Source organism: Lagenorhynchus albirostris, chromosome X (assembly GCF_949774975.1).
Source record: "Lagenorhynchus albirostris chromosome X, mLagAlb1.1, whole genome shotgun sequence".
Taxonomy (NCBI): domain Eukaryota; kingdom Metazoa; phylum Chordata; class Mammalia; order Artiodactyla; family Delphinidae; genus Lagenorhynchus; species Lagenorhynchus albirostris.
Genome location: NC_083116.1, coordinates 42,717,981 through 42,728,617, shown reverse-complemented (window position 1 = coordinate 42,728,617; position 10,637 = coordinate 42,717,981). Strand labels below are relative to the sequence as shown.

General features: G+C 51.5%; 1 pseudogene; it reads left to right on the top strand.

The window, feature by feature from the left end:
• Nucleotides 1-1,728: 1,728 nt before the first annotated feature.
• The window catches only part of LOC132513083 (nuclear RNA export factor 2-like), a 24,169-nt pseudogene continuing 15,260 nt past the window's right edge, over nt 1,729-10,637 (top strand).

Here is a 10,637-nt window from a genome sequence, read left to right as displayed (position 1 = left end):
GGTGAGGTATACCCAGGACACTTTCTAAGCGTGGCTGTAGCTTCAGTATCCAGTACAGTAGATGTCAGAGTAAAGAAAATGAGCAAGAGCCAAAGAGAGGCCTTACAGAATGATGAAAGGATCAGGACACCAGGGAGACATAAAGTTCCTAAATGTGTACGCACCAAACAACAGAGCCTCAAAGTACACGAAGGAAAAACTGGTGGAGCTGAAAGGAGAAAGAGCCAGATCTATAATTATAGTGGGGGCCTTCCACACCCACCTCCCTCTTAGCAAGTGACAGAATTACTAGAGAGAAAATCAGCAAGGATATAGGAGTCCTGAATAACACAGTAAACTAACGAGATCTGCATGACATAAAGAGAACAGTCCGCCCACCAACAGCAGAGAAGAGGTTTTTCCCCGAGGGTCTCTGTAACATTCACCAAGTTAGACCATCTCCTCGACCATCAGACAAGCATCAGTAAACTCAGAAAGAATTGAGGGACTTCCCTGGTGGTGTGCTGGTTAAGAATCCGCCTGCCAGTGCAGGGGACAGAGGTTCGAGTCCCGGTCAGGAAGATCCCACATGCCGCGGAGCAGCTAAGCCCGTGCGCTTCAACTACTGAACCTGCGCTCTAGAGCCCTCGAGCCACAACTACTGAGCCCGCGTGCCACAACTACTGAAGCCCGCGTGCCTAGAGCCCAAGCTCCGCAACAAGAGAAGCCGCCGCAACGGGAAGCCTGTGCGCCACAACAAAGAGTAGCCCCCACTCGCCGCAAGTAGAGAAAACCCGTGTGCAGCAACGAAGACCCAACGAAGCCATAAATAAAGAAATAAAATTATTAAAAAAAAAAACAACACTTGAAATCTCCCAGAGTGTGTTCCCTGGCCATGATGGAATCAAATTAGCCACCAGTAATAGAAAGCCAAAAGAAGAATCCCTAAACACTGGGAAATGGTGGTTGACACATCATTCCAGGTTATCATTCACACCCTTGTTATAAAAGGGCTGAAGTTAGGAAGAGTTGCCTGCTGAGCTGAAAGGCATTTCAGGCTGGCCCAATAGAGAGGTCACTTTGGCTCTTTCCAACAGAGTATTGTTCAGGGCAAGGCTGGAGGGAGGGAGACAGTTCAGGAGGCCGTTACATCAGTGCCACCTGACATTAAAGCTCCAAGTGCACTGGCAAAGGAAGTCCAGCTAGCTTGCTGGTTGTTAGTGGAATCGGTTTGGTGGCTCATTGGATTTGGGAAGCACGAGAGAGGTATTGGTGTGGTTGCTGGAAAGTCCTGAGAGAAAGCAAGATTCGGGTGCCTTCCTGGTATATATGACTGGTGTCCAGTCTAGCCCATGGACGCATACACCTCGGTTCTTTATCAGTCCTGCTCCACTGTTTTAAAAGTTTCAGCGCAGTTGTCCTCTTCTCCCTCCTCCCTCTTTGTCCTCCTTGTCGTCCTCTTCCACATCCTGCTCCTCCTCGATTCTTCCCCTGATAGTGCCATCTGTCGGATAAGGCTGTCCTCTCTGCACAGGCAGAAGAGTGCCCTTTCTGAGGCTTGTGGGACTGGTCCCTTAGGCCACGTTGGCACGTGGCCTGCCCTACCATGCTGTTAGCCTAAGACATGGTACGTGGTAAGTGGACCACAGATGTGTCTGCAAACTTGTATTTTTGTTCCTCTTTTCAGAATACAGTGATGGTGGTAGATCACCTCAAGGAAGAAAGAAAGGTTGGAGTTCTTTCCGAGGTAATTCTGGCGAGAGGAGCCCTCGTTATGAACGTGATGGGTGTGAGCCTCAGCCCTCACACCTCCAGAAGGATGATGGAAATGTGGTGAAGAGGGATGTCCAGGAGGACCCCGAAGTAAGACAGTAAGTGGCCAGGCAGCAGGGTTTGTGCACAGCAGCCCCTGGGACTATGCACCTCTCTCACTCTCCGTGGACTTGTTTTTCTTCTCTCACTGCAAAACTGAAGCATGCTAGAAGTGAAATAATGGTTGAGCAATCCTAATTGTAGAGCTGGTGTCAAAGAGGCGAGGGTGTACAGAAGACTTTCTTAGCACTTATGTCCACTCACCGTCCTTCTCTCCACATCCCCCCTGCAGCTCTCCCTGTACCATCCGAGGCAACAAGAGAGGAGTGAGATGGCACAGTGAAGGCCACATGCATACTACTGTGTGGAGAAACAGAAAACCTCTGGAGAGGGAAATGGGGGAGAACACACAAGAAGGAACCCCAGGGAGCTGGTTCAGGGTCACAGTGAGTATCCTGAAAAATGTATGGAATGTGCAGGAGAGAAAAGGCAGGGGGAGCTGTGTTGGTCTCATGTAGAGATGCTGGTTTCTTTCACTGGGGACAGTTTGTAATCTGTCCTTTTTATTACCAGGAGTTAACAGTCTTGTTCATCTAAGGGCAGGTTCAGAGAAGCAATGTACAGGGAGCAGGCTGACCGTGAGGAGAACGGAGGAGCCTGTCTCAAAGCAAAGATGGAAACTACTGCCAAGGATATGGAGTGACTCCACATTGGAGGTCTCAGCTTGGCAAGCTGAGTGTGGGAGACAGAGGGTCGAGCCTCTGGAGACCTTGTCTGAGGGGCAAGCAGTGTGTGTGCTGGGTAGGATCTCCTGGAAATTGATAAAAGGAAGATCATCTCTGACACCTTGATTATGTGGAAGAGAGTTTGACTGGAGAGAAAGAGTACTTAGGAAATCCATATTACGCACACCCATAAGAAATCATGCCAGTGGTCCCTTCTTTACAAGCCCTTTCAAGCCCAGTAGAAGGCCGGGAAAGAACAGGAAAAGGTTCTTCCTGCAGCCTAAATTCCCTGTTGTCTGTCCTCTCTCCCATGCCTTCTTTTCATCCTTAGATTCCTTGTGGGATAAAGTATGACAAGACATGGCTAATGAAGTCAATCCAGAGCCATTGCAGTGTCCCCTTCACTCCAGTGGACGTAAGAGAGGATGCCGAAGCCAGACGCGTGGGCACAGGGAAGGGGGAGAGAGAGAGACCTGGTTCAGCAGGGTCTGTTGGCTTCTGAAACTATTGCTGTTGCATTCAATCCCTATAGTTCCACTTTATGCAAAATGGGGCTCGGTTCTTTGTCCAGGAAGCTAGCACTGCCTCTGCATTGATGGATGTCAGCTACAAGATTCGTGACGAGGAGAGCCGAAAGGTGTGTGTCGAGGGCGTTACGTGTACCTCGTCCTGAGGAAGGAGTACAGGCCAGGGGCTGGTTGTCTTCTTTGGAACTAGAGTTCCTGGTGCTTACCCCACCTCTTCTTCCTGCAGATACCTGTCTTTGTCAGCCCCTCCGCTGTTCCCTACTCTGTGCGGGATAAGTTGAAACCAGAAGAAATGGAGCAGCTAAAGGTAATGGAGACTCACGGCGAGTAGTGTACCAGCGCTCAGACCCACCTCTCCTTCCTCCAGACCCCCGTCCCGCTCGCCCCCGATTTCCCTGCCACCACCACAGCCTCAGAGCGGCTCTCTCCATCTCTCTCTCCGCAGCTGACCTTGAGCAAACGATTTGATGTCTCCCAGCAAGCTCTCGACCTCCAGAGGCTCCGCCTTGACCCAGGTACGGCTGACAGCAGTAATTCTAGGGCGGGTGAGGGCAGAGGGGTCTTCCTGGAGGGAGACTTAGGGATGGTAACGTGGGGAGGGGCTGGTGCTGGCCCCACACCCCACTCAGCCATCCTATTCCCTCCCCTCTCCTTCCTGAAGACTTGGTGGGCTGTGATATTGATATATTTCTGAATCGAAGAAGCTGCATGACTGCCACCCTGCAGGTCATCGAAAAGTATTTCCCTGAGGTGAGGCTGTAGGCCCAGTGCTGGTATTAGGGTAGGGGGTGGAAGAGATGGGGTGGAGGGCAGATTTGTCTCCAAGGTCCTAGATAGTAACCTTCACTCTACCTCTTCTTGCCCCAAAGCTGTTGTCCCTGAACTTGAGCATCAACAGACTGTACCAGCTGGATGGCCTGTCTGACATTATACAGATGGCCCCCACGGTCAAGATCCTGAACCTCTCCAAAAATGAGGTGAGAAGAGGGAGCCAGGTCAAAGTTGGGTTGAGAGTGGGGGGTGGGGCATGTTAGTGGCCATCAGAGTGATGACAGGAGGCAGGTGAAGGTACCTGTGTGGGAGGGAGGGGTCTGGGGGTACAGGGATCCAGATGTCCCTCTTTCCCTGGGATTCCTTTTCCCACTTCTGCCGCATATTTCTCAGCTGACGTCTGTGTGGGAGTTGAACAAGATGCAAGGGCTGAAGCTTGAAGAGCTGTGGCTGCAAGGGAACCCATTGTGTGACACCTTCCCAGACCAGTCCACCTATGTAAGGTCAGTGTGAACACCCTGTCACCCTTCTTGGTGACCTTCACCCATGGGAGCCTAGACTATCTGTGACAGTGCCCCTTTGCCAAAGGTGGCAGCCCTGGTCTTCTGGGAGGATCACAGGCCCCACCTTCTGCTTTCTCTGTGCCTATCACCGGTGAGGAGTTTCCTTCCCCTGACCTACTCACCTCTGCAGGCGCTCTGGGGTCTGTTTCCAGCTCTCTGCGCCCAGATATATTCCAGCAAGACCTCCCAAGAGTGTGCCCCAGGAAGCAGGGCTTCTCCTCCTCACCAGGACCAGGAGCGACCAGCCTTGATCCAGATGCTGGTGCCCTGGACTGAGAAGGGTCCTCCAGTCCAGGGCCTCTTGCTGAGAGAAGCTTTCCTTCTTCGTGCTGAGATGGGGTTTGCCTCCCCCGTTCTGAGAGGGGCCCTCTTCCCCTTCCTCCAAAGGGATCCCCCCTCCTCTCCCAGGTTGACATGGGGGCTTTCCTGCGCCATGCTGAGGGCTGAGGCCATGGGTGGCTGCTGTCATGACATCCATTCTGCTGGCCCAGTGCCAGGAGCTGGACCCTCCTTGGGAAAAAGCAGGGCTCCCTGAGTCAAGGGGCCAGACGTGGGCCCCTGCCAGTGATCAGAGGGCTTCCTGAGGCAGGAGTGGAAGGCAGAGGGCAGAGGTGGTAGAGGAGACCGAAGGACAGGCCTCTGAGGGGCACTTCCCATCCCTCCCTGCACACGTCACATCATCCCGCCTGGTCCTTCACAGGAGCCCTGGGCAGCCTGAGACAGGTATGATTCCTCAGATAAAGAACCAACTCAGAGAGGTGCAGGGGTCATCGGGAGAGAAGACGGTGATCATCAGAGGGGGCCACGGATCCTCAGCCCCATACTGAGCTGGGACCTGACCCTTTCCTCCTTCTGGGGAAGATCTGCCCCCATGGCTGCTCGGTTTCCCATGCCCAAGTCTGGCTGAGTTCACACAGGTGACAAAGTTTCAGCCAGCATCCAGTGGGCCCCCAGCCCAACACGTGCATATTTTCCATTCCTACCTGGTGTGTCTGGGCGATTCTGGGGTAGGTGAAGAGCCGCAACAAGTGTGCCGTTTCCCCTTTCTTCTCTCTTCTTCCCTGACCCCGACCACGGGAGAGCTTCTTTCCCTTCCCTTTGTTGTCTCTCTCTCCCCTGTCTCTGTGCCCCTATGTCTCTCTCATCTCTCCCTTCCTACCTTCACTCCCTTTCTGTCTTCATCCCCTCCATCTCCCTCCCTGAGCCCCACCTCACTCACCTCGCTGGCCCAGCATCCTGGGCCATCCCTGGGGGGTGTCGGGGTCTTGCCAGAATGCTGGACCCCCAGTGAGGTAGCAGAGCCCCGGGCTCCCACTCCATCTGCTCTTCTCCCCACAGCCTTCAGTGGGGCCCTGGAGGAAGGGAGGGAGGAGAAGGAAGCCCTGCAGCACGGGTTTGAAATGCTGGTCCCTGTGGCACTGGAGAAGGGAGTCCGAGTAGTCTGGGTGGGAGCTACCTAGGCGAAGGAGAGGAAGGGAGGGAGGGAAGGAATATTAAAGTGAAGGTACTGAGAGAGATGAGGAGACAGTGCCTTTCAGACAGTAAGATGACAGATGCTCAGTGCTCAACAGGCAAGTGGACCGAAAACCCTTAAAATCAGGAGCAGAGGTGGGCAAAGGGTGCTGCTGGATTGGCCAGAACACACTGATCTCTGTTTATGGTATTACTGTTTTAACTGAAAGGAAGCATTGTAACCTTGAACTATCAACCACCTCTTCTCTATTTTTGGTTTTGGACAGGGCCATCAGAGAATGTTTCCCGAAGTTGTTACGCCTGGTAAGTGCCTACGTAAATCATTGTCTCTTACGAATGTCGGTGGCCTCTGCACCTGCCCTCAAGCCCTTTGGGTCTTGCCTAGATCACATATTAGCATCAGAACCTTAACCATTTGGGGGGACATGGACTCCTGAAAATGACATGGATATACTTGCTGGAAAAATGCCCATAAATACACACACGCACACACACAAGTTGAATATAACACTAGAGACTTCCAGGACCTCATGATGAAGACATCCACTGTAAGCTTTCCCATGGAATTTCCAGGGCCCTTTCACACCTGACCTCTGACCCTCACCCTCCTGGGCCCATCCTTTTCCCGGATCATCCAGGGCCACTCCCCTGGTCTCCACTCCTGACTTCCTCTTCCCTTCTCCAGGATGGCCAGGAGTTACCGTCACCAGTGACCGTTGACGTTGACACTCCCTACATAGTAAAGCTCTGCAAGGTGAGGAAAAGGATCAAACAACATTTGGGGTGTTGCAGGGAGGCTTTATCTACTGCATAGTCTCAAGTGCCATTTGATTCCAGGGAAGCTACTTTGGATCTGATGAGCTGAAGAGCCTAGTCCTGCAATTCCTGCAGCAGTAAGTACCTCAGGGAAGCTGAGCAACGGGGGGAGGGCTAGGACAGGTGAGGCCACCTGAGCACAGGTCTGCTCAGGGGAGTTTTCAAGTCTCATTTGAGGTCCAGACCACAGAGATAGACTGTCTTCATTGCTCCTCCTTAGGTACTACTTGATCCATGACTATGGAGACAGACAGGTTCTCGCGGGTGCTTATCACGAGGAGGCCTGCTTCTCCCTGACGATTCCCTTCCACCCCGAGGACCCAGCCCCGTGAGTATGACAGTACAGCCTCTGCTCCCGGGCCGTGTGGCCCCCCAGCAGACACAGGCCAGCTCCTGCAAACACCCACCACCCACTGTTGCTCTTTGTCTCTTAGAAGCAGCTTGTGCGAGTATTTCAAGTACAGCAGGAATATGAAGAAGCTCAAGGACCCCTGTGAGTGTGTGATGGGAAGACTGGGTGGGAAAGGGCGGTGAAGGGGTCAATCATAGGGCCCAGGGCGTGGCAGCCCCTGACCTTCGCTCGCTTCCCCTCCCCTCACAGACCTGCGGGTCCAGCTGCTGAAGCACACAAAACGTGTCATTGTGCACACTCTCTGTGTGTTGCCCAAGACTCAGCATGACTTCAGCTCCTTAGTGGTGGACACGTGGTTCCAGACGGTGAGCGCCTGCTTTCTCCCTCGGGCGGGCCCAGGAAGCCGCAGGTGGGTGGGAGGTGGAGGTGGTGACTGGGCGCCTGGGCTCTTCCCTTTCAGGAAAGGATGCTCTGCTTCTCCGTCAGTGGGGTGTTCGAGGCAGGTGAGTGTGTGTAGACCCCCAGCGCAGATGCCCCACCGCTGCCTCCCCCTGGCCAGGCTCACACCCAGAACCACCCAGCGTCCCTGACCCCTTCCCTTCCCTTCGCTTTCTTTCCCCTTCCCTTCCCTTCCCTCCCCTTGTATTCCCTTCTGTTCCCTCCCCTCCCCTCCCCTCCCCCCGCCTCCCCTTCCCCACTGTGTTCTCCTGCCCTCAGGCTTCCCACAGACAACCCAGGTCTGAGCTGTGTCCATGCCTGTCTGCCCTGCACACCCTGGGCGTTGGGGACACAGGCTGTGGATTTTGGTGGCTCTCATCCCAGATCCTTACTCTGAGAACTTGGGCCGTTACTGAAGCTCTCAGTTTCCTCATTTGCAAAACAGGGTAGTAGTATCCACCTCTTGGGCGGCTGTGAAAAATGCACCCCGTGAACTTGTGTGGTGGTCGTCAGGGGCCCTGTCACTGGGCGCAGACTGCTCCTATATTTGCCCTCCCCATTCCCGACACCCTGGCCCCCGTGAACAACTGCCCTCTCAGCATGAGTGTCCAGTCACACCCTGACTGGGGACCGCAGTGTGAGTGTGTACAGCACGTGCAGCTGTAAGGGGTACTGTTGTTTGTTTGCTGTTGAAGTGGAAGGAAGTTCTCAGCGCTGTGTGTGTTCCTTCGCCCGGACCTTCATCGCTACCCCTGCCCGCGACTGCAGGTGAGAGCCCTGTTGTGGGTGGGAATGCCCATCCCCGCCTGGGCTCAGGGGCGTGGGAATGTGGTGGCAAAGACCTTAGGTTTACTTAGTATTGTGGAAAGCCAGCAGGGAGATCCCAGGAGCAGTGTAGCCTAGTGGTTAAGAAGAGTATGGGCCTGGAATTGGCCTATGCGTTCACTCCTTGACCCAACACTCACTCGCTGTGTGAACTTGGTCAATTCCCATGACCTCTGTGTGACTCAGTGTCTTCTTCTGAGAATGGGGATCAGACTGTCCACCCCTTGCACTGTGGTAAAGGGTAAATGCGAAATTGCCCCTGGGTTGGGGATGAACCTATAAATCAAGTGAAGGTGGTAGACAGTCTCTCCAAAGGTGGGCTCTGTGGGGAGGGGCAGAGGTACCAGTCAAGGAACCTGGGAGACAGACACAGAGGAGGGACGTGGAAGGAATCTGGTTGCTGAGTGCCAGTGGGAGCAGAGTCAGTATTGGGGGTGTGGGTGTCCATCCACCAGTTGTCTGAGGGCCCATTTTTCCTTCAGTCTGTGCATCGTGAATGACGAGCTGTTTGTGAGGGATGCCGACCCCAGTGAGACCCAGAGTTTGTTCTCCATCCCACTGTCTACACCCACCTCCAGCTCCATGCACCCCTCTCCCAGCAGCAGCAGGACATCATGCAGGCATCCTCCACCCCATCTGAGGTGAACCTCTAGTGGTCTCAGAAGTGAGTGCCTGGGTTGCATGGGGATAGGAGGGAGCTGGGAGGAGTAGAGGAGTGATTAATGGGAATTTTCAGGTAATTATTTTAAATCTATTTTTTCTTACAAACGTTTACTTGTGAGAAATACCCTAATTTCATACTAATACATTTCCATGTATTATAAAATACAGGTATCCTATCTTATATACTGTTTTGAAACTTCTTTTATTATTAGTGCCAGCATAGTTTCTTCTCAGTATATGTGAAGCTACATTACTCTTTCTAAGATCAATATATTAAACAATTGAATTCCAGGAAGCCATAAGCTATTATTGATAGGCATTTAGCTTTTCGCCTCTTTTTCAGCATTACATGCAGTGGCATCTGCTCATTCTGGTACATACATGTTGGTAAACTTGAAGGCTTGCTCTTGTAGCATAGATGTAGCAGTGAAGTTGTGTGGTCAAGTGTCTCCAGTTTGGTCCTAAGGGAGGTCATCTATCCTGCCCCACTAGAGGTGCTCTCAGTACAATGACTAGACTATACCAGAACTAAAAATTTCTTTACTCATCAAAAAGTGAATTCTGAGAATTCAGAGATAAGAAGAAATAGACCTCTAGGCTTTCAGGAAGGTGAAGGTGGACAGAAGTCAGGTGCCCTGGGGTTGACACTCACGGCTGCTGGCTCTGCTGACATCCCAATTCTTTCTCTTTACTTTCTTCAGTCCACGGGCAAAATTCCACATGTGACCCTCATCCACTGACCTGGGATCTTGAGAACAAAACTCTGCAAATGAGCCTTTAGATGTCATTTTCATCCTCATCATATTTGTCACCTCTCTTCTCTTAACTGAAGCCATATCCATGACTAAGCTTGCAGTCCAGCTAATCAGGAAGCCAAAGTTTACCATGTAGGCCTGCCCGTTGTTTTATATTTTTCCAACGCATGATCCTTGTTTATCTTTATATTAAAGAGTAACATTGCACATTGCATGTTGTGTGTCTTGGATTGCTCTTCCCCTGACCCAACCATGAGTTAGTGGGGCCAGGACCAAAAGGTCCCATCTCCCACATCATCCCTGGCAGTCTCTAGCATTTATATCCGACCTACACAGTGCTTGAAAATTATAGAGTAAGGACTCCATTCCTGGACAACCCTAAAATCCAAGCTTTGCCTCCCGATAACCTTCTCCCCACCACTTCAGTACCACAAGTTGCGACCGTTCTGATGTTCACTTCTATAAACAAATATAACGTATTTAGCAAGTAAAGTACCATATTTACTCCATTAATTATGGATTTCTTAATTATTTAACAGGTCTAAAACTGTGTTAACATATTTATTAGGTTCTTAGGTTCTGTACCTAAGAGTATTTTCCCCACAACTCCAGTGTTTGTTTAACTATTTTATTTTGAAATAATTATTGATTTACCAAAAGTTGCAAAAAAATGTGTAGAGAGGTCATGTATACCCATCACTCACCTTCTCCTAGTGATAACACCTTGTATTACTTTAGTACAGCGTCGAAACTAAGAAATGGACATTGGTACAATCCACTGAGCTTACCACAGTTTCGTCATTTTACATGCACTCATTTGTGTGTTAGAACACTTGTGCATACTACTTATATATATAATTTCATGCACTTTTACCAGCAGTGTAGGTGTTCTAACTATCACCACAAACAAGATCAAAAACTGTTTCATCACCACACGT